General features: G+C 40.3%; 1 pseudogene across 1 annotated transcript; it reads left to right on the plus strand.

The window, feature by feature from the left end:
- The first annotated feature begins 158 nt into the window (after window positions 1-158).
- On the plus strand, window positions 159-25,863 carry LOC146267788 (uncharacterized; annotated as a pseudogene). Its single transcript, XR_014768840.1, has 15 exons — window positions 159-1,515; window positions 1,602-1,650; window positions 1,789-1,941; window positions 2,140-2,175; window positions 2,430-2,590; window positions 6,137-6,192; window positions 6,604-6,771; window positions 11,962-12,060; window positions 12,412-12,574; window positions 12,795-12,864; window positions 13,832-13,941; window positions 23,976-24,071; window positions 24,314-24,656; window positions 25,142-25,263; window positions 25,534-25,863. The product of XR_014768840.1 is annotated as an uncharacterized LOC146267788 (transcript).
- The last annotated feature ends 32 nt before the right edge of the window (window positions 25,864-25,895 follow it).

Raw genomic sequence — 25,895 nt, forward strand, 5'->3', positions numbered from 1 at the left:
AGACGGCAAAGATGTCCATTTGGCTGTTGCGTGGCAACGATTTATGTAGGAACTATACTTTGTAGTGGCGGAAGAATAAACCGTACAGTTTATTATTAAACTATTTTGTTTCTAATAATTGTTATTTATTAAATCATAACAAATATTTGTTAGCCTGACGTTGTCATAATCATAATTCTAGTCAGAATATGAGTCTGAAAACTCTCCGTTGGGCTGTGACTATGGGGCGTGTTTCAACCGAACTCGTAAAACAAATGCCTCGATCTACGCTCAATGTTAGACTATGTCTGGCAAAATGAGCTTTCAGTTTCCTCTTCACAGTTGCAGATTTTGTGCCTGCAATATAGTCAACTTGCCAGAAATTTGAATAATAATCTACAGAGATAGGATAGTACTTAGTAAAGTAGTAAAAACTAAAATCTGTGCCTACCTTAGCCCATGGTCTGTTTGGCATTTCATGTGAGATCAGTGTTTCTATTTGGTGCTTATAATCCACTGGCCTGCAAATGTCACACTAGGCTACATAGGTCTTAATCTGGTCATTCATGCTTAACTAGTATACGCACACTCTGGCCCTTCGTAGGCATCCTTCCACCCCAAGATGAGAAGGCAGCGTGTGATGTCTCTCCTCAGCGCATCAGGTATGACGACACGTTCACCCCAAAACACGATTTTGCCTTGGTGAGTCGATTCAAGTTCAAGTTCAGGTCTTTTATTGTCAGATGCACAGAACAACACACAGTCAGACTGGGCACTGACATTCTTAGGACAAGACAGTGCAAAGCAACCTGGCATAACATAACATATAAGTATACAGGACATAGATTACATCTATGATAAACTAAAATGTAGTTAATCTCCTAATATACATTATTCAATACAGTATACTAAACCTCTAATACACATAATAACCTTTACTAACCTTATAAACGTACACTAACCTAAGACAAGTGAAGTACAATAGTGCATCCTGAAATGAAAATTTGCTGTATGGTTTTAATGAGTCTCTGCAGTGTCGAATCCTGTGTTGTTGAGCGGATTGAACTGAGGCTTTCCACTAAGATGAGTACATGCGGCAACATATCAACTGTCTCAACTTCAGCTTCCACTGAACAAAAGTTCAGTTTCAGTTCTTGAGTTTTTCCACTATACTATACTTTCACCTACTTTGTTTAGGCTTATATGTTCCCCTCTCCTTTCACGGTGTGTTAGTGTGTAAACAAAGCTTCAAAAGGTAAAAAAAAATAAATAAAAAAAAAAAAATTGAGAAGTTTCAAAAACAGACAGCAAAAATGCTGCAGATGATGAGCTGCTGAGGGGTGATGAAGATTTCAAATTTGGTAATTATTTATTGTACAGGCTTAATGAAATGTTTCAGACTTGTCTAGCTTAGAAGAGCGGATGGCCAATTATTTTTGTTTCATTTCAATAATTGTAAATCTTTGAATATTCTTTGTTTTCTTTGCTCTCAAGATGCAAGCACAGCACCTCGGAGCAGGGACCTGTCGACACCCAGTGAGTATTGATTGCATCAGACTTGAAACAGTCACTTTTGTATTTTGTCAGGCGTTGTAAAATGTAAAAATATTCTGTGTTTTCAGGATCTCGTCATGCAGCAAGAGGTCATGCGAGGGATGGCTATCGCTCCAGGTAAAGTAGCAGAACAGGGCACAGCATCAATAATTCGGCTGGCTTCTATTGGTTGGTCTCCAGCCCTTATTTTTGGTCAACCAGTAGAGTTATACTGTTTCAGTGTTAAAATATGGCATGTTATGGCCGTGGATCCAGTATCAGGTCCTGGCACAGTGAATTTTCCAGGCACACCTTCATTGTCCAGACATGAGGCCCGATCCCGGGAGGCCCCCAGTCCCCAGGCCAGGTCCAGACATGATTTCCGATCACGGCACAGTGATCTCAGCAGCCCCCCTTATCACAGGCATGGTGAGTTGTTGGCTGTGTTCACACTATGCTTAATTTGGATTATTTTGTTGTTCAGGTGGTGATCCTATCACCATTGCTGCCTCATCACTTGCACAGTGCACACATTGCTTTGAACAAGAAACCAAGTAATTAAAAATACCTTATTGCAGCAGGTGGTTCACACATAATAACTTCTAAAACATATGTTTTGTGATGCAGAGACTGGGAGATGAGCCTTCCCATTGCCTTGTGGTGGTAAGTATTGATCTATTGGCAGTGGAGATTACCACCTTCTCTCTTCCTGTACTGTTCTCTCTGTCTGCAGAAACTGCTTTTCACTTATAGCGTTGGCATGTCAGATGATGACATTTCTTTGGACTTTTGTTTCTTTCTCCAACACTGCTGTACTAATAACAAACACTGAAGGTGATTACAAAACCAATTGTAAGCTAGCTAACCTTGCTATTCTAATTGGAACATTGTAATCATCAACAAATGTGTTATTTCAGTGTTCCAGAAAAAGGTCCTGAGCTTACTGGTCGACATCCGCCATCGCCTGAAGGAAACGCAGCCTGCCTCTTCAGCTGTCCATATAGAGAGGATTGAGACCATGGAGGACTTTGAGTTAAAGGAGCAACACCTCTCTGATGCACAGGCCTTTGATACTCTGGTAGGTTTTACAAGTCTGGAAGTAATGGATAGCATATATATATATATATATATATATATATATATATATATATATATATATATATATATATATATAAAAATCGATATGGTGGTATTGAATTGTGATTTATTGGTATGTGAATAACTTGAATGTTTCCAGAGGGTGGAGGACATTTTCTGTACTATGCGTTTTTCTGTAGCTTTGTTTGGCTCAGCAGCTAGTTTGAACTAGAAATTCATTACACATTTGAGAGCGTCTCTATTTTCTACTGAGACCATCAAATTGAGTTTATGGAAAATGATTTAGTCCCATTTCAGAAGGTGGCCTACTGTTCCAGATAATTTCCCTAAAACTCAATTTGATTGGCAGCAGCTGATAACTGTAACTGCATACAAAGGTGAAATTGAAAGTGAAACATGAGATTACAATTATAGAAGTAGTATAAAAATTATGAAATTAGTCTAAATTCGACGTTGAAAAGACGTCCACAAACGACCACATTTGGACTTTAAATAGCCATTATACCGAGGTCCCAATGAAGTCAACATTCTACATGCGGTAGACGTCCAAAACGTCGCCTGGCGTTACAAAACAACCCCTTCAGTGGACCAAAATTAGACATCCAAAATATAACACTGGGAAAAATAGGAGTGCGTTGGCTGCTTCTCAGCTAGAGGTTTCCCGCTGACGTCACTCGCGGGACCTACGAGCGCTGGATTGGTGGCTGTTGTCTCTCCCCTTACCGGCCAGTGCTCAAACTCAGACCCCGAGGGAGGGTCTTGTCATTGGGACGAGTTAAGTTTTTAACCTTTACCTCGGTGTGTGTTCGTGTGTTTTTAACCAAACGGCAGTACCAGTTTACGATCCGGGGTGGGAGGGTGAACGAAGGACGGTGGCTTCGGGTGTTGCCCGGCTGGCGTCTTGTGTACCTAGTGCAGTGCCATGAGAGTGTGTGCGGTGCCCTACGGTGTGATGTGTGGAACCTATTTGTTGCGGTGGTTTGCAGTGTTGTGTGACCTGAGTTTAACGGGGCCTTGGGGGTAGTCGGTTAGCTAGTTGGGTGGCATATTGAAGCTTGCTGGGGCTTTTAGTAATCTGACTTTATCCGGCATAACTGGTAGTAGCTGCATTGATTTAAGTACTTGTCTAAATAATAATAATGACTGAACCTTTTCTAAGTCCGTTGTACATCTTTGTTTTGTGTGCATTCTCCTTGCCGAAAGAATCTGCTACATTCCAGGTCTATTACAATACTATAAGGTACATTCTCAAAGTCTGGACAATTTATACAAACAGATCACTCCTGAAGTGTGGTCGCCTTTATCGCCACTCTTTTAAAGGGTGTCTGTCTTTCTGACTGTACCACTGCAAGTAGATGGAAAGGAACATTTTGAGATTCACAATTAATCATAGGCCTTCACGTTATCGGGAGTTTGTCTGGACGGCCCTCTGCTTTAGCTCTGAAGCTTCTGATGCTACAGATTTGCACAAAAGAAGCAGTTAGCAATTGTTAGAACTATTGAAACTATAAGTCATATACCCATACATTTCAGCAGTAGCAGCTGCCTTCCCACTGCCTTCCAATGGTGGAACCAGCTCCCCACTTCCATCAGGGACACTGAGTGTCTCCCCACCTTCAAGAAAAGGCTCAAAACGCACTTGTTCCGGGAGTACAACGGCATTTAGGAATGCTTGATTGGACCTGATGTTGGTTTCCTCCAGGATCACAATGACTTATTTAGTGACTTGTTGCTCTTGTAGGTTAGTTATTACGGAGTTAACTCTAGTGCTCGCTGTGAAATATTTTACTGTTGCTTGTTCTTCTACAGGTTCAGTCTTGCACTTTGTGGTTCATGTTGTTTTAATTTATAACGTGTATAACTGCATGCTCTTAGGGTTCTTCCCTTTGGCACTTGTTTAGTTTTTTCACAATGTATGCTTCATGTTTTGGCTGCTTGCAATGTTTGGGACTACCTCGTTTTTATGATCAGTGACCTATGTTCTTTTGTAAAGCTCTCTCTTGGAAGTCGCTTTGGATAAAAGTGTCTGCTTAATGCATAAATGTAAATGTAGCAGCTAATTCTATCTATTCATCTGACCAATGCACCACTGCATATACAGTCAAGGCACGAAGATAAAATCTTATTTTAAAAACACATTATTCTGTACAGGTTTATTTTCCTCAACATAAATTCTCCATTGACAAAGCTTACATTATACCTTATAAGTGTGTTTACTTACCCAGATAAAGAATATAGGTGAGACTTGTGAGAACTGAGGACATGATTGTTCATAGACAGGTCTTTGAGGCCAAGAGGGAATGACAAGGAAATTATGCTGGCTGGGTGCATGAGGCATTGCGACCTGCCTCTGAATCATCATGTTAGTTGTATCATTGCATGCAACACAATATAGATCAAGTAATGTGTTTTACCGGGTATTCATGGGTTTCAGTTACGTGACGTTGTTGCGGCCGCCATCTTGGGGACCAATTCGATGCCTCTCCTCGGGTCTCCTCAATGAGAAAGGATGATTTTGCACACGAAAATAGCACACCTTACCCCCAACGAAAAGCAACTATATTTTTATACTTCAGGTTTTGATCCTTATTTACTGACAAGTGAACTGATAAACACTAAAGTATAGTAAAAAAACTGCCAAATTTGACGTTTGCTGACATATACATTTACCTCGTCCACAATTCCTCCATACACCGGGGAAGCCCTTAAGGCATTTAAAAGCGCCAAAGTCTACCGCTAATTCTCATCAGGATGGGTTAATGATCCCAAAATGTATTATTCTGGAGATGAAGAAAATTTTCTTGATCATAGGAAGGGCCAGTGGCAATATGTTAATCAAGCAATATTAACATTACACGAATAGTGTTTATATCACTGAACTGAATTGCCATCAGATTCTGTTGTTATAACAGTCACATCAGAACACCAAATAAAAAGTAGTTTAGCATACGAACGCCACTCCAACAAGCAACATAACATAATTCAACCATATAACTGTAGCCGAAGGTTTTATATATAGCCTATAGGCGCACCCCTCAGACACCCGAGGGAACCTCATTAGTACATAGCATGTTTCACTTATCTTCATTGTTGGCTCACCTTTTAGGATTGCATAAGTGGATCAGTGTTAAATTGATGACATATCTGTGTGTGAAGTGTTTCTGGGACAAAGTGGACCACAGAAGCTGTAACTGCCATAACACACACATACATAATGTTCCATATAGCCAGAACCGAACATATTAGATTAGTAGTAACTGGTGTGTCAGGCTGTCTACCAGAGGACAAGAGAAGAGTGTTTTGTCAGTTAGCTGCGATCCGTAGAAAGACAGCAAACAGAAACGTGTGGAGGGACAGTTGATGCTCTGAGTGGGAGGAGCTAGACTCTCTCATGAGCGACAGGTAACACCCTCCACTACTGTAATGACAGAAGATGACTACGGTAGGGTCTGTGCATGTGTCCCACAGGACAGTTTTTCTCATGCTGGTGTGTGTGCGTGTGTGTGTTGCATGTGTGTGTATCCAGGTGTAGGGAACGCCCCAAGGTGGATGTGGAGTTGGAGTCAGAAAGTATCACCATCTGTAAGTCTTTATTGTATCCGTCTGCATTTCACATGTACTCTGCGTGAATTAAACATAAGATAAATGCTGTGTTCCATATTGTGTACCATAGGCCTACCAAGGTCAGATATAGGGTTAGGGTTAGCCCCTAACCCTAAACCCTAACCCTATTGTGATGACATATCTGTATATAATTTTGCCCAACTACTTCTTATCTCAAAATATATAGAAGTAATATTTAATATTAATATTTCAGTTGGCCGCTTAATATTAAGTTCACAAAATGATTGTAGCCTATATAGTACTTGTTGCTGGCAATGATCAACAAGAGCGTCCAGTGTCCAGTTGTTGTCGTAGCTGACGTTGGTGTAGTGTTAATTTGAGTTAAATTCCCAGTTAATGGGTGTTGATTTGTTATTTGAACACTTGCAGTGCTGAAAAAGCTCTGTGGGGGGCGTCATTCTAAGGAGTCAGGAGCATACACTCATTTTGAGTTACTTTGCTCATTGACGAGAAGAACATTGTCGTCACTGATTTACCATGCCAGTGAATTTAGCGCGCCCAAAGAAAAGTGTGGGATTGGGATATTCGGTTTAAAGGGTAAGAACCTCATTTATCAATTTATAAAGTTTGTTAGTCGTTATTTAAACAATGTTTTAACATTAAAAGTGGGATGTGATGCCGTCGATATGTGCCAACGTGTAGATTAATGGAAATTACTTGCTAGTTTATAATTAATGCTAGCTAACTAGCTAGCTACAGCACAGTAGGTTAGTTGCTAACGTAGCTGCTACAGTAAGTAACATTTGTTAGCCTACATTTTTCCCTTACATTAACGTACAGTTGATAAATATAAGAGGTAAAATAAACGTGTTTAAATGTAATAAAAGTTCTTAATGTATTTAGTAAGGTTCTATTAAGATACCAGTCAGGATTTACACTAACTGAAAATGTGTGGGGGTGGGGCGTCATCGTAGCTTTTTTATATGGGGACGGTCGGTGTGTGAAAGAGAAGATTTCTGTCAGGAATATTCGGTTTAAAGAGTGAGAACCACATTTATCTATTTATAAAGAATGCCTTTAGCTAACAGTCTAAGTTAGTACTGCAACTGTAAAACGGTAAAATGAGGTTAGCATGTTTTAAAGGAGACATGAAATGCTGTTTTTGGATGCTTTTATATAGGCCTTAGTGGTCCCTTTAATACTGTATCTGAAATCTCTTTCCCGAAATTCAGCCATGGTGCAGAATTATAGCCACTACAAGTAGTCCCACAATCAGCTTTCCTCAGAACGGCGCTGTTTCTGTGTCTGTAGCTTTAAATGCTAATGAGGAGGAGCGGGGAGGCAACATGCGCTGATGTTCACAGCGGATGTATCGCAATGGCTCGTAGCCCCCGTTGCTGTAAGATGCCTCGAATTTAGCCATTCTCATCTGATCACCCTGGTTTGCAGAGGTGCACACTCAGTCATTTCAATGTGGAGAAAGGCGGATATCCCGAGCCATAACACCAACAGCAGAACGGTTATCCAAATAACAAAGAAGTGTACAACACTCACCTTACAGCGTTTGTATTCACACACACACTTGATGCCATTTATCTTCGTTAGCAACAGTAACTCAGCTGTTGGCTGCAGAGCTAATGTTACAGCCACATTTTAAGGGTAGCAAGCTGGCTAACCATATATAGTAAAGCAACAACATGATATAGCTTTAGTTAACTTGTCCAAGGTTTGTAGCTTGACCAAGGAGATTTAGTAATAATCCAGAATTTAATTTCAGCAAGTCCAGCTTTGTGTTGGCTCAAGTTGAGGAAACGGTAGTTAGTGGCTGAAATGTTTGGCGCAGACATACAACACTTTGGGAAGTTGTCGGAGTATTTCCAGCGAAAATAAAATTGAGATATTGGTTGCGCAGAGGCTCGAATGAAAGAATTAAAGGTTTGTGCTTGCATTTGTACATCCAAACACTGAGCACGGTGGTAGCTCAGTTTCTCATGGGCGGGCCAGATGATCTGGGCGGGCAAAGCAGAGAGAGGGGAGGTAAACTTTCTCGTATCTACGTCACTTGGAGGAGATTTTCAAACAGAGCTTTTGAGCCTTCATTTTGTCAAAGGCGGAGAAGAACACCCAGGGCTTTGTTTAGACCTATCAAAAAATTCTAGCCACTGGGGGACCAATGGCAGGCTAGGGGAACTCATATTAATGTTAAATAACCTCATGAAGTTTTCATGTCATGTCACTTTTAATATAAGATTAAAATATGTGTTTAAAGGGGCGATGGACTGTTTTTTTTTCGGTATTTCACACAGTTTAAGGTCTCCGAATAGGGTATGTAACATTGCTTGGGTTGAAAATGGCCCGGGTGCTCTTCTATGCCCCCTGATAGATCCTCTGTAGCCTGGCTGCCAGCCCAACTTCTCCCCAACCCCAAAAAATGTGGTTGGGAAGTTGGGTCTGGAGGGTCTCTTATTGGGAACAACTACCTAAAACCAGGATCTGGACGGACAAATGAAATTGCCAGGGCGGGCTTTATACGATGATGGACAGATGATCAACAGTAACGTAATCAAAAACGTCACGAAAGAGCCCCTGGGTTGAATTTGTTTTCAACAAACAACATATTACATTGCTCTGATTGGTTGTTGGTCTATCCAATTGAGCGTAGAGGCATTTGTTTTACGAGTTCGGTTGAAACACGCCCTCTAGTCACAGCCCAACGGAGAGTTTTCAGACTCGTATTCTGACTAGAATTATGAGTATGACAACATCAGGCTAGATCCTCTGAAATGTTCCCGGGAAAAAACATTAGCTTTTCTCTTTATGGTATGCTCATTAATATTTTAGATAAGCTGCTCGCTGATTGGTTGGTTTTCAACGAGTGAAGCTGGGGAGCAAATACGCAACACGGCCAACAGCAGCACTCGCTGAAACACCGAAGGTGGAGACTTGAAATAAAAACGCGCAAATAAATCTTATGTCTACACTGCAATGTTTTCAACAGATTCACTACATATAATTTGAAATGATAACTACTTGTTTCCACTTGGTTTAGCAACCAAACCATATCGTGATTCCACTCGGCTTCAGTTAGCTAGCTCAAGATATCTTGCTGAAAAATAACCTGACAAAGATCTTGACAAACATGCATCGTTAATTGTAGATTTACATGTAACACAGGTTTTTTATTCGAATGAAACAGTCAGGATCATGAAACAACATTAGCCCCTTTGCCAATAAACTAGGCTAAATGATCACACATTCTACCTATGCTCTTGTGTTAGCAAGCTAAACTAGTTTACATGCCTACTACAGTCTAGGTGTTGCTAGTAACAGTTACTAGCAATGCTAACGTATCCTATATCTAGCACCTGCCTTTGTCCAGTTCTTTCAAATAGATTATCTAGACAGGCAATAAGCCAGACTGCTGTTTTGTTTTCTGGCAATTTTTTGGGAAGCTTCCCTTCTAATGCCGACTACAGCTAGTCTAGCTAGAGTCATTTGATGTGTGTAGAAACGTAATCATCATTCTACCTATGCTATATACAGGACACGTTAGCATTGCTAATAACTGTTAGCACAACATCATACTGTCCTTACAGCTTGCGGTTGCAATGACCATACGGTCGGAACAGCACCTCTTTCCAGGTTCAGCTTCCTAGCAAATCCTGCTTGAAATTGTCCTAGGTTGTCAAAACTGTCTTGGGCGAAATGTTCAGAGCAAATGAATGATTGAGTGTCGAACTTTGCCGTGATCTTCTCATAGACAACAGCAGCCATGCCTGTTGAATGTTTGGCTCCTTGGGAAGACTGGGAGTGTTAGCCTTCCCTGTACAGCCTGGAACACAACATTTACGACCGTGGTCCAATTTTAATATCCTTGTTATATATTTCAAAACGTTCTTCTTTGTAATTCCTTATAAGTAGCCTACACAGAGCAGTAGGGCTTCACGATTATGGTCAAAATGATAATCACGATTATTTTGATCAATATTGAGATCACGATTAATTATCACGATTATTTGTTGATTTTAACCTAATGTTATTGTCACAATGCATTGTACCTGCATAATGGAAATATACCATCGATAAAAAACAAATACATAGGGCTCGACACTAAGGCTTGTCCGGGACAAGTGGATTTTTTTTGTAGGGCAAGTGGAAGAGAAATTTACTTGCCCCACTGGACAATTTAAAACTCACACAAAATAAAATGCAACGATCCTTCATGTTATGTTCCACTCATTACGTTTATTTTACCGATTTTATTTGACCGAATTCTGCATTAGCAAAACACATCTGTGCTCGCTCGAGTGGCTTAGTCCCAAGAGCTCTACAGACCTTGCAGCTAATTTCATGCTCAACAATTGAACGGGGGCTTATTACTTGAAAGAGGAATTGGAAAACTGTGCCTAGCTCAAGTAGGTTAATGGCTAGTAGAACATAACATTTCAGAATAATTTCAGTAAATCAAGCAGCGCTGCAAGACCCAGTTAAATGTTATTCAGCTAGCAAACTAACGTTAGCTAGCATCGCTAACGACATTGGCTAACTCAACTTCGATCTATCCTCTATTTGCAAGCTATCTAAACTCATACTGTATCTAAAATAAGGCTTTAGGGATTAGCGAAAGCAGGTCACAGGTAGTTTTTTGTTTTGTTTTCTTTGTTAAGATGGCAGCCTTATGACCGACTGCTATCTGCTGCAGAATTTTCCTCAAGTTACTCTTGTCTGTAACAGTCTAGAAACTGAGCTGCATGGTGTAGGGAACAACTCTGACTGGGTCATGGAGGCACGTGAACAGACTTTAGGTATATCCGACTCCATGCAGCGCCGCAGCCGGCTGCAGCCTGCAGATTGGAGAAAGAGTTTACCATAGTCCAATACATAAAATGACACATTTTCCGACTAAAGGAGACGTTCATAACTCCTCCCCGACAGCAAGCGGCAACTCTCGCTGGTCGTTTCATACAGCCACAGCCGATGTCGAATGCACCTATTGGTTTACGGAACGCTAGATTGGCTTTGCAAAAAAAAAAAAATCATACGGAGCGTTCTATGAACGGAATGACGCATTTTAAATATCGCTCGATCACGCAAATTTGATCGTGGGAAGCCGAAATCGAGATCGTGATTAAAATTCGAATAATTGTGCAGCCCTACAGAGCAGTGCGCAGCTTAACTAGTATCGGAGATAGACGCTACCTCGGGCTGGTCTGGATGTACATTTTGGGGCGTGACAAAGATACAGACCAGAGCCAAAAAGGGCTGTCCCCCATCCTACGTCACGTGGCTTTGTTGAAAAGCTAGCGTTTTACAGCCACCTTTTTTCTTTTTGAGATTTGCATAGGACAGAGGTGTCAATGGACTTTGATATTCACTGTATGTTCATTTTACCCACCGAACTGTCGTTATTCAACTATGACAAGGTAAAATAGGTTTTGCAATCAATTGCCCCTTTAAGAAAATCAAGATCTGGTAAGTGTTTTACACTACAGTAATGTTTAATGAAAGTCATTTAATGTGGCATTGTCTTATCAGGTTCAAAATGCTGAGTGCACGTCCACGTGCAGTGAAGCAGGGACGTTTATTTGTTTTGTTGGTGATGATGGCCTGCACAAAGCTTTTGGCGTCTTCACTCTGGCCATATTCTCTTTGTGCCGTTTGCGTCATTCATGTTTAATTGCGCTGGTGTGGATTTGTACTAATTGTTGTTGCATATGATAAGCAATCTTCAGTGTTGTTGGTTTCCACTTAAATATAAGCTAATTGCTTTTTCTCCACTATGTGCAGTTTCAGGATGTGCCATCTTGCTGAAGGTGAAATACCATAGTATCAAGAAGTACATCAAATTGCACTCAGGCTTCACCTATTTAGAATTCATCAGTGAAGGTAAATAGCCCTCCTTTAATGGCCCAACAAAATTTGTAGCCACTTAAGCAACAAATCACAGAACAACATTCTCTGTGGCTGAACTGAATTATTTAAATTAAAATTGTAATACTTTTGGCTGTATTTAACAGTTTATTTGAATTTTGTGTCATCTTTTATTTTTATTGCAGGGCTTTACTTTAATTGTCAGTACATGGTGGAATCATCAACATTAGTTAGTACATGGCAGTATACGTTTTGCTGCAGAATCTTTTAGTTTAACGCTTACAAGATAAGGAAATACAAAGTTAAGCAGGATGATATAACATTTTCTCCAGGGGACTTTATCTGGTTACATTCTCTCTTGTATAGTCAAAAACAAGTTTGGGCTTCCTGATAATGCAGCTCAACTTTACATGTTTGGTGAAACTGACACAGCAGTAGAGGAAGACATTCTTTTAGAGCTGTTAGAGACAGCTCTAGACTTGTGCCTGACAGTATGTGACAGCATATATTCAGATGAAAGTAGGTGTCAGTTAGAAAACCTATGTTAATGTTTAGGGCTCTTTGGTGCAGCTAACATTGACCTTTCTTTATGGAACAAACATGGCAGTGGGCAAGGTTGGGTCAAGTTTGTTACATATTACAAAAAATATAATCTAAATACTTTAGGGTTACCTGCATGTTTTATACTAAAATGTATAAAGCCACAAAAAGTTAATCAAATTCTTTTTTCAAATAATTTTCCCCTTTAGGTCATTCAACACCATCTTCCCTCACGGATACCCTACCACTTTCTTCATTGAAAGTGACTTTAGAGAACTGGTATTAGGGATGGAGATTTGAACTGATTTCACTATTCGAATAGTATCCGAAATTATTTTCGAATATCCGGATAATCTATTTTATTAATGTGGTTCCGTTATGTAATTAGCCTGACGTGACGCAAAGCATACACTAAACACATGAACCACCACACATTCTGGCAATAATTGGGACTGTTAAACTATTAGATTAAATAAGGGTTGAATAAAGAAAACAAATGAAAGATCAATTTATTAACATGACAAAAAGACAATGAACTTGAAAAAACGCTGCGTCTTCAGACGTAGGCTCTTAATTTGGCGGAAAAGCGATAGCCTATTATTATGTGAAATAAAAAGAAGGCTACATTGGACTAAATTAAACACATTGGGTAGGCTATCCTCCATAAAAACAAAAGACATGGAGAAATATTGCATATTAACTTGGATATTAACTTGGAACCGGAATCCTATAGGATACGGTGCGCCACCACACATTGCGAACATAAACAGCCGATTACGCTAGCTCTACATGGCTACTGGTAAGAAAATAAATAAGCCACAACTGCATTAGCCATACACATTTTTATTCATGAGAATTAGCATGTAAACATGCTCAGGGGAGAGGCTAGTACGGAGTCGATTTACGAGCAGGCCGGCGTAGAAAAGACTGCAGGAACTGAGGTTGTTGCGTGGTACTGCTTAGCCAGGACACTATGCTTCTTGTAGCGCCAAATGAAATGAAAGGAGACTCGCAGCAGAACGCATGCGTAACCTACCTTTTTTGATGGTTTTCATCATTTTTTAACGTCACAGCTATTAGAATTCACAACATGACGCGACGGTTTTTCAATACAACTTAATTTTTTTTAATCAAACTACGCCCATAAGTATTCAAAAAAGTATTCGAATACTAACTTACTTTAGGATATCCTGATATTCGATTCACCACTCCCGTCCCTACTGGGTATTCCCACATTGCTTTCTAGCCTGGAGTTGAGGATATTCTTTAAGAGTACAAGTCTGAAAACTCACTTATGCACCGCACGCGGAGACAGCTTGTCAACATAATGGAGAGTGATATGACTGAGAGCCATGGGTAAGATTTAAAAAGGTTTTTATTACAAAATAATGTAATTAAAGGCTGTAATTAAACGCTGATATAACTAATGTTTCTTGTACTACAAGAAGAAAAAATATAACTGCAAGCAGTAATGGCGGATTCCTCCAAACACTGCAAACCATTGAACAATGTTTATACTTGACAAATTGTAACTGTATAGAAGAATGTATGCTGCAGAATTACCAATGGCATACCAAATCTGAAATGCAATACCATCAAGATCCACAAGGGCCTTTATTTCAAGCCAGTAAGTGAAGGAAGGGGGCTTGGTGAGCTTATCCATTCCAGAAAGCCTTGTATCTTTATGCATTAAGGCGTGGCCTGTAGCGCCACCTATGGGTAATGGTGGGCCATTTGTGGTGTGGTAGTTACTCTTGGCCTATACAATTAATGTTTCAGGATTTTAAAAACTTTTTACCACTGCATATAAAATCGAAAATGCAATACCAACAGGATCCACATGGGCTTTGGGTAAAGTGTGGTAGTTACTCTTGGCCTGTACTGTCAATGTGTCAGGATTTGGAGACCTTTTTACTATTGCATACAAAGTAGGAAATGCAATGACACCAAGGTCCTCAAGGGCCTATGCTGATATTCAAGGAATGAGTTGGGGCTTGGTCAGCCCACACAGTCCTGATATGTTGCGTGTATGTCTTGCCAAGCCCGCGCGTGTCAAGGGAAGAATGAGTGTGTGAGAATTTGGAGCATGCGCGGGGAGGAGCAGGGGACACATTTCATTGTAAATTTCCCTAGAAATTAGCCAAGCATGCATGTTTCAAAGATTCACCAAAAATCGACCTTTCATCTTAGAGTCAACTTTTTCTCAGATTTGTGTACTAAACATTCTCAAGAGTCTTCATATGAACTTGTTTGACTGGCTTACATGTAAAGCATTGCGAACCATTGAAAAATGTATATTCTTGACAAATTGTAACTGTATAGAAAAATCAATGCTGCAGAATTTCCAATGGGATACCAAATCTGAAATGCAATAACATCAAGATCCACAAGGGCCTTTATTTCAAGCCAAGAAGTGAAGTGCTTTAATCTTCACAAGAAGTGAAGTGCTTTGTGCTTTAAGGCGTGGCCTGTAGCGACACCTATTGGTAATGGTGGGCCATTTGTGGTGTGGTAGTTACTCTTGGCCTATACTATCAATGTTTCAGGATGTTTTTAACTTTTTACCATTGCATACAAAATCGGAAAAATATACCAACAATATCCACATGGGCTTTTGTTAAAGTGTTGTTGTTACTGTTGGCCTTTACTATCAATGTTTCAGGATTTGGAGAACTTTTTACCATGGCAAACAAAATCTGAAATGCAATACCATCAAGATCCACAAGGCCTTTGCAAAAGACCAAGGAATGAGTGGGGGCTTGGTAAGCCCACACTCTCCTGAAATGTTGCGTGTGCGTCTTGCCAAGCCCGCGCGTGTGTCAAGGGAAGACCTATGGGTAATAGTGGGCCATTTGTGGTGTGGTAGTTACTCTTGGTCTATACTATCAATGTTTCAGGATTTTTATAACTTTTTACCATTGTATACAAAATCGGAAAAGCAATACCAACAAGATCCACATGGGCTTTTTGTTAAACTGTTTCTTTGCCTATACTATCTATGTTTCAGGATTTTGAGACCTTTTTACCATTGCATACAAAATCGGAAATGCAATACCATCAAGATCCACATGGGCCTTTTTTCAAGCCAATACGTGAAGGGAGGGGGCTTGGTGAACCTATCCATTCCAGAAAGCCTTGTATCTTTGTGCTTTTGGGCGTGGCCTATAGCGCCACCTATGGGTAATGGTGGGCCATTTGAGGTGTGGTATTTACTCTTGGTCTATACTATCAATGTTTCAGGATTTGAGACCTTTTTACCATTGCATACAAAATCGGAAATGCAATACCATCAAGAGCCACATGGGCCTTTGCTAAAGACCAAGGAATGAGTGGGGGTTGGTCAGCCCACACTCTCCTGAAATGTTGCGTGTGCGTCTTGGCCGCGCGTGTGTCAAGGGAAGGCTGAGTGTGTGTGAGATTTTGGAGCACGCGCGGGGAGGAGCAGGGGAGACATTCATTGGAAATTTGCCTAGAAATTAGCCAAGCAAGCATGTTTCAAATATTCACCAAAAATCGACCTTTCATCTTACAGTCAACTTTTTCACAGATTTGTGTTATGAACATTCTCAAGAGTCTTCATATGAACTTGTGATTGAATCAGAGTATCAGTTTTTGACTGGCTGATGTGCAAAGCATTATTTTAGCGTTAGCGATAAGTTCAATTTGATTTATATCAATCATTTTTAGAGATATGAATTTGCCTTTGCACATGGTAATATGTTGTAGTGTCTTCCTCCGATCTACCCAGTTTAGTGTTGATATCTCAAAGATTTGCTGAGACATGACTTCACATCCTGTTTGGCGGCTTTTCTGATGAATTTGATTGGCTGTACCGGACAGACGGTTATGAGGATCAAAATTCCTTTGATAACTTTTGTGAGGCTTGGTTTGAAGATCATCTCTGGTGATTTTGAAGAATATATGACAAAAATTGTAGGAGGAGTAGGCTTTCAAAGGTTTTTGATAAAACCGGAAATGGCGGGAAATCTATATAACCGGAAATTAACGCCATGGTGTGCGTTGAACTCGGCTTGATCCAGGGAATCCAATGGTACCTCATTTTTGAAAATTAGTCATACGGTTCAAAAGTTGCGTGTGTAAACACAAGTCCAACTTTGACCCATTGGTGGCGCTAGAGTGGTCTAATGGGAGACATGAAACTTGGTGTAGGTATAGAAGAAACTGTCCTTAATGAGTGTGCCAAATTTCACAAAAAGTTGTCGATGGGGTCTAGGGGCTGCCATTGACTCCCATGGTACAAGAATTACAAATAATAAAAACACCAAATATAACTGCAAGCAGTAATGGCGGATTCCTCCAAACACTGCGAACCATTGAAAAATGTTTATTTTTGACAAATTGTAACTGTATAGAAAAATGTATGCTGCAGAATTACCAATGGCATACCAAATCTGAAATGCAATACCATCAAGATCCACAAGGGCCTTTATTTCAAGCCAGTAAGTGAAGGAAGGGGGCTTGGTGAGCTTATCCATTCCAGAAAGCCTTGTATCTTTATGCATTAAGGCGTGGCCTGTAGCGCCACCTATGGGTAATGGTGGGCCATTTGTGGTGTGGTAGTTACTCTTGGCCTATACTATTAATGTTTCAGGATTTTAAAAACTTTTTACCATTGCATATAAAATCGGAAATGCAATACCAACAGGATCCACATGGGCTTTGGGTAAAGTGTGGTAGTTACTCTTGGCCTGTACTGTCAATGTGTCAGGATTTGGAGACCTTTTTACTATTGCATACAAAGTAGGAAATGCAATGACACCAAGGTCCTCAAGGGCCTATGCTGATATTCAAGGAATGAGTGGGGGCTTGGTCAGCCCACACAGTCCTGATATGTTGCGTGTGTGTCTTGCCAAGCCCGCGCGTGTCAAGGGAAGAATGAGTGTCTGAGAATTTGGAGCATGCGCGGGGAGGAGCAGGGGACACATTTCATTGTAAATTTCCCTAGAAATTAGCCAAGCATGCATGTTTCAAAGATTCACCAAAAATCGACCTTTCATCTTAGAGTCAACTTTTTCTCAGATTTGTGTACTAAACATTCTCAAGAGTCTTCATATGAACTTGTTTGACTGGCTTACGTGTAAAGCATTGCGAACCATTGAAAAATGTATATTCTTGACAAATTGTAACTGTATAGAAAAATCAATGCTGCAGAATTTCTAATGGGATACCAAATCTGAAATGCAATAACATCAAGATCCACAAGGGCCTTTATTTCAAGCCAAGAAGTGAAGCGCTTTAATCTTCACAAGAAGTGAAGTGCTTTGTGCTTTAGGGCGTGGCCTGTAGCGACACCTATTGGTAATGGTGGGCCATTTGTGGTGTGGTAGTTACTCTTGGCCTATACTATCAATGTTTCAGGATGTTTTTAACTTTTTACCATTGCATACAAAATCTGAAATGCAATACCATCAAGATCCACAAGGGCCTTTATTTCAAGCCAGTAAGTGAAGGAAGGGGGCTTGGTGAGCTTATCCATTCCAGAAAGCCTTGTATCTTTATGCATTAAGGCGTGGCCTGTAGCGCCACCTATGGGTAATGGTGGGCCATTTGTGGTGTGGTAGTTACTCTTGGCCTATACTATTAATGTTTCAGGATTTTAAAAACTTTTTACCATTGCATATAAAATCGGAAATGCAATACCAACAGGATCCACATGGGCTTTGGGTAAAGTGTGGTAGTTACTCTTGGCCTGTACTGTCAATGTGTCAGGATTTGGAGACCTTTTTACTATTGCATACAAAGTAGGAAATGCAATGACACCAAGGTCCTCAAGGGCCTATGCTGATATTCAAGGAATGAGTGGGGGCTTGGTCAGCCCACACAGTCCTGATATGTTGCGTGTGTGTCTTGCCAAGCCCGCGTGTGTCAAGGGAAGAATGAGTGTCTGAGAATTTGGAGCATGCGCGGGGAGGAGCAGGGGACACATTTCATTGTAAATTTCCCTAGAAATTAGCCAAGCATGCATGTTTCAAAGATTCACCAAAAATCGACCTTTCATCTTAGAGTCAACTTTTTCTCAGATTTGTGTACTAAACATTCTCAAGAGTCTTCATATGAACTTGTTTGACTGGCTTACGTGTAAAGCATTGCGAACCATTGAAAAATGTATATTCTTGACAAATTGTAACTGTATAGAAAAATCAATGCTGCAGAATTTCTAATGGGATACCAAATCTGAAATGCAATAACATCAAGATCCACAAGGGCCTTTATTTCAAGCCAAGAAGTGAAGCGCTTTAATCTTCACAAGAAGTGAAGTGCTTTGTGCTTTAGGGCGTGGCCTGTAGCGACACCTATTGGTAATGGTGGGCCATTTGTGGTGTGGTAGTTACTCTTGGCCTATACTATCAATGTTTCAGGATGTTTTTAACTTTTTACCATTGCATACAAAATCGGAAATGCAATACCAACAAGATCCACATGGGCTTTTGTTAAAGTGTTGTTGTTACTGTTGGCCTTTACTATCAATGTTTCAGGATTTGGAGAACTTTTTACCATGGCAAACAAAATCTGAAATGCAATACCATCAAGATCCACAAGGCCTTTGCAAAAGACCAAGGAATGAGTGGGGGCTTGGTAAGCCCACACTCTCCTGAAATGTTGCGTGTGCGTCTTGCCAAGCACACTCTGATTCAATCACAAGTTCATATGAAGACTCTTGAGAATGTTCGCGTGTGTCAAGGGAAGACCTATGGGTAATAGTGGGCCATTTGTGGTGTGGTAGTTACTCTTGGTCTATACTATCAATGTTTCAGGATTTTTATAACTTTTTACCATTGTATACAAAATCGGAAAAGCAATACCAACAAGATCCACATGGGCTTTTTGTTAAAGTGTTTCTTTGCCTATACTATCTATGTTTCAGGATTTTGAGACCTTTTTACCATTGCATACAAAATCGGAAATGCAATACCATCAAGAGCCACATGGGCCTTTTTTTCAAGCCAATAAGTGAAGGGAGGGGGCTTGGTGAGCCTATCCATTCCAGAAAGCCTTGTATATTTGTGCTTTTTGGCGTGGCCTGTAGCGCCACCTATGGGTAATGGTGGGCCATTTGTGGTGTGGTAGTTACTCTTGGTCTATACTATCAATGTTTCAGGATTTTTATAACTTTTTACCATTGCATACAAAATCGGAAATGCAATACCAACAAGATCCACATGGGCTTTTGTTAAAGTGTTTCTCGGCCTACACTATCAATGTTTCAGGATTTGAGACCTTTTTACCATTGCATACAAAATCGGAAATGCAATACCATCAAGAGCCACATGGGCCTTTGCTAAAGACCAAGGAATGAGTGGGGGCTTGGTCAGCCCACACTCTCCTGAAATGTTGCGTGTGCGTCTTGGCCGCGCGTGTGTCAAGGGAAGGCTGAGTGTGTGTGAGATTTTGGAGCACGCGCGGGGAGGAGCAAGGGAGACATTCATTGGAAATTTGCCTAGAAATTAGCCAAGCAAGCATGTTTCAAATATTCACCAAAAATCGACCTTTCATCTTACAGTCAACTTTTTCACAGATTTGTGTTATGAACATTCTCAAGAGTTTTCATATGAACTTGTGATTGAATCAGAGTATCAGTTTTTGAATGGCTGATGTGTAAAGCATAATTTTAGCGTTAGCGATAAGTTCAATTTGCTTTATATCAATAATTTTTTGAGATATGAATTTGCCTTTGCACATGGTAACATGTTGTAGTGTCTTCCTCCGATCTACCAAGTTTAGTGTTGATATCTCAAAGATTTGCTGAGACATGACTTCACATCCTGTTTGGCGGCTTTTCTGATGAATTTGATTGGCTGTACCGGACAGACGGTTATGAGGATCAAAATTCCTTCGATAACTTTTGTGAGGCTTGGTCTGAAGATCATCTCTGGCGATTTTGAAGAAGATATGACAAAAATTGTAGGAGGAGTAGGCTTTCAAAGGTTTTTGATAAAACCGGAAATGGCGGGAAATCTATATAACCGGAAATTAACGCCATGGTGTGCGTTGAACTCGGCTTGATCCAGGGAATCCAATGGTACCTCATTTTTGAAAATGAGTCATACGGTTCAAAAGTTGCGTGTGTAAACACAAGTCCAACTTTGACCCATTGGTGGCGCTAGAGTGGTCTAATGGGAGACATGAAACTTGGTGTAGGTATAGAAGAAACTGTCCTTAATGAGTGTGCCAAATTTCACAAAAAGTTGTCGATGGGGTCTAGGGGCTGCCATTGACTCCCATGGTACAAGAATGACAAATAATAAAACCACCAATAACAATAGGTTTCCTCCTTACGGAGGAATCCTAATAACAATAGGTTTCCTCCTTACGGAGGAATCCTAAAAAGAAATATAACTGCAAGCAGTAATGGCGGATTCCTCCAAACACTGCGAACCATTGAAAAATGTTTATTTTTGACAAATTGTAACTGTATAGAAAAATGTATGCTGCAGAATTACCAATGGCATACCAAATCTGAAATGCAATACCATCAAGATCCACAAGGGCCTTTATTTCAAGCCAGTAAGTGAAGGAAGGGGGCTTGGTGAGCTTATCCATTCCAGAAAGCCTTGTATCTTTATGCATTAAGGCGTGGCCTGTAGCGCCACCTATGGGTAATGGTGGACCATTTGTGGTGTGGTAGTTACTCTTGGCCTATACTATTAATGTTTCAGGATTTTAAAAACTTTTTACCATTGCATATAAAATCGGAAATGCAATACCAACAGGATCCACATGGGCTTTGGGTAAAGTGTGGTAGTTACTCTTGGCCTGTACTGTCAATGTGTCAGGATTTGGAGACCTTTTTACTATTGCATACAAAGTAGGAAATGCAATGACACCAAGGTCCTCAAGGGCCTATGCTGATATTCAAGGAATGAGTGGGGGCTTGGTCAGCCCACACAGTCCTGATATGTTGCGTGTGTGTCTTGCCAAGCCCGCGCGTGTCAAGGGAAGAATGAGTGTCTGAGAATTTGGAGTATGCGCGGGGAGGAGCAGGGGACACATTTCATTGTAAATTTCCCTAGAAATTAGCCAAGCATGCATGTTTCAAAGATTCACCAAAAATCGACCTTTCATCTTAGAGTCAACTTTTTCTCAGATTTGTGTACTAAACATTCTCAAGAGTCTTCATATGAACTTGTTTGACTGGCTTACGTGTAAAGCATTGCGAACCATTGAAAAATGTATATTCTTGACAAATTGTAACTGTATAGAAAAATCAATGCTGCAGAATTTCTAATGGGATACCAAATCTGAAATGCAATAACATCAACATCCACAAGGGCCTTTATTTCAAGCCAAGAAGTGAAGCGCTTTAATCTTCACAAGAAGTGAAGTGCTTTGTGCTTTAGGGCGTGGCCTGTAGCGACACCTATTGGTAATGGTGGGCCATTTGTGGTGTGGTAGTTACTCTTGGCCTATACTATCAATGTTTCAGGATGTTTTTAACTTTTTACCATTGCATACAAAATCGGAAATGCAATACCAACAAGATCCACATGGGCTTTTGTTAAAGTGTTGTTGTTACTCTTGGCCTTTACTATCAATGTTTCAGGATTTGGAGAACTTTTTACCATGGCAAACAAAATCTGAAATGCAATACCATCAAGATCCACATGGCCTTTGCAAAAGACCAAGGAACACTCTCCTGAAATGTTGCGTGTGCGTCTTGCCAAGCCCGCGCGTGTGTCAAGGGAAGACCTATGGGTAATAGTGGGCCATTTGTGGTGTGGTAGTTACTCTTGGTCTATACTATCAATGTTTCAGGATTTTTATAACTTTTTACCATTGTATACAAAATCGGAAAAGCAATACCAACAAGATCCACATGGGCTTTTTGTTAAAGTGTTTCTTTGCCTATACTATCTATGTTTCAGGATTTTGAGACCTTTTTACCATTGCATACAAAATCGGAAATGCAATACCATCAAGAGCCACATGGGCCTTTTTTTCAAGCCAATAAGTGAAGGGAGGGGGCTTGGTGAGCCTATCCATTCCAGAAAGCCTTGTATATTTGTGCTTTTTGGCGTGGCCTGTAGCGCCACCTATGGGTAATGGTGGGCCATTTGTGGTGTGGTAGTTACTCTTGGTCTATACTATCAATGTTTCAGGATTTTTATAACTTTTTACCATTGCATACAAAATCGGAAATGCAATACCAACAAGATCCACATGGGCTTTTGTTAAAGTGTTTCTCGGCCTACACTATCAATGTTTCAGGATTTGAGACCTTTTTACCATTGCATACAAAATCGGAAATGCAATACCATCAAGAGCCACATGGGCCTTTGCTAAAGACCAAGGAATGAGTGGGGGCTTGGTCAGCCCACACTCTCCTGAAATGTTGCGTGTGCGTCTTGGCCGCGCGTGTGTCAAGGGAAGGCTGAGTGTGTGTGAGATTTTGGAGCACGCGCGGGGAGGAGCAGGGGAGACATTCATTGGAAATTTGCCTAGAAATTAGCCAAGCAAGCATGTTTCAAATATTCACCAAAAATCGACCTTTCATCTTACAGTCAACTTTTTCACAGATTTGTGTTATGAACATTCTCAAGAGTCTTCATATGAACTTGTGATTGAATCAGAGTATCAGTTTTTGACTGGCTGATGTGTAAAGCATTATTTTAGCGTTAGCGATAAGTTCAATTTGCTTTATATCAATCATTTTTTGAGATATGAATTTGCTTTTGCACATGGTAACATGTTGTAGTGTCTTCCTCCGATCTACCAAGTTTAGTGTTGATATCTCAAAGATTTGCTGAGACATGACTTCACATCCTGTTTGGCGGCTTTTCTGATGAATTTGATTGGCTGTACCGGACAGACGGTTATGAGGATCAAAATTCCTTCGATAACTTTTGTGAGGCTTGGTCTGAAGATCATCTCTGGTGATTTTGAAGAAGATATGACAAAAATTGTAGGAGGAGTAGGCTTTCAAAGGTTTTTGATAAAACCGGAAATGGCGGGAAATCTATATAACCGGAAATTAACGCCATGGTGTGCGTTGAACTCGGCTTGATCCAGGGAATCCAATGGTACCTCATTTTTGAAAATGAGTCATACGGTTCAAAAGTTGCGTGTGTAAACACAAGTCCAACTTTGACCCATTGGTGGCGCTAGAGTGGTCTAATGGGAGACATGAAACTTGGTGTAGGTATAGAAGAAACTGTCCTTAATGAGTGTGCCAAATTTCACAAAAAGTTGTCGATGGGGTCTAGGGGCTGCCATTGACTCCCATGGTACAAGAATTACAAATAATAAAACCACCAATAACAATAGGTTTCCTCCTTACGGAGGAATCCTAATAATAAAACCACCAATAACAATAGGTTTCCTCCTTACGGAGGAATCCTAATAATCAAAGATCAACTTTCTTCTCTCTATAGCAGGATTCCTTCCTGTTAGCAGAAGGAGACGTATGCCCTGAGAATTATTACTCTCTTTCCTGCACATTGAAGGATCATTTTTCTCCTAAGAGTTATGTAAGTTTTACCACCTTATCAAGAAAACACAACACCAGATTTACAGAAAAGGGCTTTGCCATTTTTTCAAAATAAATGTGTTTACATTATAAAATAACTACAGTTGCTTATAAGTGTGAAAATATTTCAAAATTCAACAATAATATGGATGATAGCGCCCTGATTTGAAATTACTTGGGTTAACTGCATTTTCTGTAAGATCATTTTGTGATTATTTGTGTTTATTCATTTAAATGTAATAGGAGCATTTCTATGATGGGAAAAAGGGCACTGGATATTCAGCGTGGCGCCTCAAAACCATTTCCAGGACTACAGGGAAACGTCCAGTCAAGGAAGCCTCAGTGCATCAAGCACAAGGACCAAAGCGCTGAAGATCAGCCACCACACTGCCTCAGCAGCTGGATGGAGATGCCTGTAGGGAGGCCATTTCATTTCTTATTCACTGTTCTGATGAAGCAAGTGTATTAGAGAAGATGAAGACAACGTTTCAATATCGTCAGGACCTAGTGCATGACCCACAAAGAAGCACAGATGTTTTCAAAACATTTCCACGCTTTTCGGATGTCAAAGTGACACAAATGACTGGTGAGTTTTATATTTATTTTATTTAACCTTAAGTCTTTAATATCCATTGTTTTGCTGAATGTTAGCAATGAAAACACCTAACCATTGATCTTCCTGGTTTATTGACTGTATTCTTTTTTTTCTTCAAGATCTTGATTCTGATTTGCACTGGTTTAATATACGACACACTGAAATCAAAAATCAGTAAGCGCACCATTAACAATGCACTGATCCCTGGCTTCATACATATGCTTGTGTGTATAATCAACTGGTGAATCAAGACTGTTAGGTGCTAAAACAGCCTCCAAGATTCTTGAGAAGTGGGACACCTCATTCAAGCCCAAGGTCATCAAAGAAGCCAAACAACTGACTCAGACAACTGAGCTGTGCCGACTTCTGCTGAGAAACTCACAGAGAACCATGAAATGGTTAAGCTAGACAGAAATTAGTTAGCTAGTTTTATGTTTTCCTAGTAGACATTAATGTCTTGTTTTTCTTCTTGATAGACCGGGACAGTGACATCGCTTCCATGCTGCTGCTTCTCAATCTCTTGCCACCCACAGCTGGACGGAAGAGGACCAAAATAAGTCCAAGTGATGCAGTGGACAAAGTGGTGCACTCTCATAAGGTACATTATATGCCAAAATTACACTAGACCATTTTATGCACTTGCTAGCTTTTCCTGTCCACATGTTGCTTTAAGTGTGTTCCTTTCAAATACATGGGTATTACAGGCCAGTATGTTCCAATTATTTGGGAGGAAAGTTTTTCCAGTGAAGCAAATTATCTCAAATCACAGGGGCAGTATACACAGTCTATTACATTAACATGGACCAGCAAGTACCAGATTCACTTGAAGGTGTACACATTTACAATATTTATTTTCTTCTTCTTGTAGTCATGCTGCAGCATCGATGAATATCTTCAGGAAAGAGAGGGTAAACAACCATACATCCATGCCATTGGCCGAACCCAGAAGACAATTGATACCTTCTACATTACTGTTGACAATCAGCTCATCCTCGGCCAAGCCACCAGCTCATTGGGTGCTTTTGATGAACTGTTTAAATCCCACTATATCTTCAACTTGTCTTATGATGAGTCCCTGGTCCATTTCTACACTTCAGACAACTGTCTACAACATTGACGTTACCACAACAGATGAGTCTCCAAGAGTTTGTGAGTTGCAGGCAGAACTTTTGAATGACATATGAATATGTTTAAATGTTTCTTTTGTCAAGCAGTGCACGCTACCAGCCA

Source organism: Hypomesus nipponensis, chromosome 11 (assembly GCF_054491055.1).
Source record: "Hypomesus nipponensis isolate SF chromosome 11, ASM5449105v1, whole genome shotgun sequence".
NCBI lineage: Eukaryota > Metazoa > Chordata > Actinopteri > Osmeriformes > Osmeridae > Hypomesus > Hypomesus nipponensis.